Source organism: Triticum aestivum, chromosome 2D (genome assembly GCF_018294505.1).
Source record: "Triticum aestivum cultivar Chinese Spring chromosome 2D, IWGSC CS RefSeq v2.1, whole genome shotgun sequence".
Lineage (NCBI taxonomy): Eukaryota > Viridiplantae > Streptophyta > Magnoliopsida > Poales > Poaceae > Triticum > Triticum aestivum.
The window spans coordinates 278,170,174-278,172,787 of NC_057799.1; positions in this window are offsets into that span (position 1 = coordinate 278,170,174).

Here is a 2,614-nt window from a genome sequence, read left to right on the forward strand (position 1 = left end):
GACAGTTGTACACAATATCCGGGTCAACTTGTTATTCTCCGCCCCGCTGAGCTGCAAACTTTCCTAGGAGGTATGCATTAGGCTTAACAAGAAAATGGACTTTAAGAAATAATAAATGGGATGTAATTATAATAACTGGACAGTTACTATGCACCAAACACATAATTAGTTTAAAAAATATATTATTTTTGGAATTTGAAATTTTTAATTTCATTACTTGTTGCGCGCGCAATATTTCGTTGGATTTTAACGTAATACAACTTTATTTTGAAATTATATTTAACCTGACTAGAAATTTCGGATAAAAATATTTCGGATCCCATCAAAATGTGGGATTTTTTTAAATTCTGTTTTGAGCGGTTGTTTGAAATTATTAATCGTTGTCCTAGCTAGAAGTTGGGCTGTACTTTTAACAAACTGTAAATGGGCTGTAGTAAATTCCATTAGAATTAAAAAATGGGCTGTACATTCTTACAAATCGCAAATGGGCTATATGTTCTCTGCCAAATCCGAGCTATGGGCCTACTAAGTTGACGCGTACCAAGGGCTTTATCAACTTAGTCAATATAAACGATTCTAGCTGCAGTGATCGTACGATGTCCATCCAACGACCGTAGTGCTTATTCAACCTCTGGACTTCTTGCTCCAGCCGCCCAAAGCAGCGTCGGTCGTGTCGCGTGCTCCTGCCTCCCGTGGCCGGCTGTGATGCCGCGGAGGCCTCACTGCCCCGTACTACTCCCACCGCTGGCCAGGCCATCCCTCTACTCACCCACACCCCCTGTTATTCTGCGGCGACGGCAGCCTCACACCGTAGCCGAACCAGTGAACCCTCGTACTCCTCTCCGCGCGGGCTTCCACTGCTGCGTCTTCCCCGGCTCCGCGTCGTCCCCTTCCTAGGCCTCGCCGTCGTCCAGACCACCGCCTTGGTGCTCTCGGCGCGGCGTGGTCAACGTGGTCACCGACCGACTTCCATCGGAAGAGTACTGTACGTGGAGAGGCTGACAGCTGGGTCCAGGCGGCCGCAAGGAAGTGCCTCCTTATTACGCGCAAAATAATTATTCCTCCACCTGACAGCAGGGACCCATCGGACGGGCCACCTTATTTCGCGAAAAAAGGTTTCCCCCCTGACTGCTGGGACCCACCGGATGGGCCAGCGTATTTCGTGAAAAAACGTTCCCCCCGCTGTCAGCTCGGACCAACCGGAAGTGCCTCCTTATTACGCACAAAAAAGAATACCCCCTGCTAGCTGGGACCCACCATGGTGGGAGGCTGACTTGTGGGCCTACTAAGTTGACTGGGACGGGGGCCTTTGTCAACTTTAGTCAATATGAACGATTCTAGCTCCAGTGACCGTACGATGTCCATCCAACGGCCGTAGTGCTTTTTCAACCTCTGGTCTTCTTGCTCCAGCCGCCCAAAGCAGCGCCGGTCGCGCCGCATGCTCCTGCCTCCCGTGGCCAGCTGTGCTGCCGCAGAGGCCTCATCGCACCTACTATTCCCACGGCTGGCCAGGCCCTGCGGCGACGGCAGCCTCACACCGCAGCCGAACCAGTGAACCCTCGTACTCCTCTTCGGGCGGGCTTCCACTGCCCGTCTTCCCCGGCTCCCCGTCGTCCCCTTCCTAGGCCTCGCCGTCGTCCACCGCCCTGGTGCTCTCGGCGCGGCGTGGTCAACGTGGTCAAGGAACGACTTCCATCGGACGTGGACTGTACGTGGAGAGGCTGACAGCTGGGTCCACGGCCGCAGCAAGTGCCTCCTTATTACGCGGAAAATAATGATTCCTCCACCTGACAGCCGGGACCCACCGGACGGGCCACTGTATTTCGCGAAAAAACGTTTCCCCCTGACTGCTGGGACCCACCAGCTACATCTTCGCACACAAGGAAGTGCGTCCGGGCAAAAAAAACGATTCGTCCCCTGACTGCTGGGACCCACCAGCTACATCTTCGCAGGCAAGGAAGTGCCTGACAGTCGGGACCCACCTGGTGGAAGCATACGTAGCATTGTCATTCTGGTCGCGAACGTGTACGTACATATATACTGGTGGATGTAGAGGCGCGCATGTGTCGTAGTAGAGGCGCGTACGTGTCGTAGTAGAGGCGCGCACGTAGCATGTACACGTACGTACAGCGGCCTGGGTGCAAGAAAGAAAATACGGCCACGTATGTGTACATACGGGCGGGGTCTCGAACGCCTACTCGCGCATATGTACGGAAAGGGCTCGTGTACATGGCTGGGTCGGACAGAGAAACAGCGTCGTTGCCGTGTTCATGGGGAGGCAACAGAATGCGTCATGTTCATGGGAGGCAACGGAATGCGTCGTGTTCATCGGGAGGCAACGGAACGCGTGGGAGCCAACCGGCTGGGTCGGAACGGAATGCGTGGTCGTGTTCATCGGGAGGGATTGGACGGAACAGGCGATGGAAACGAGGCCTGGCATACCGCAAAACGGAGGAAACGGACCTCCTACGTTCGGAACGGGGTCCTGTTGATCGGGAGGGGTGTGGCGTACCGCAAAACGGAGGAAACAGACCTCCTACATTCAGAACGGGGTCCTGTTGATCGGGAGGGGTCTGGTGTACCGCAAAACGGAGGAAACGGACCTCCTACGGTC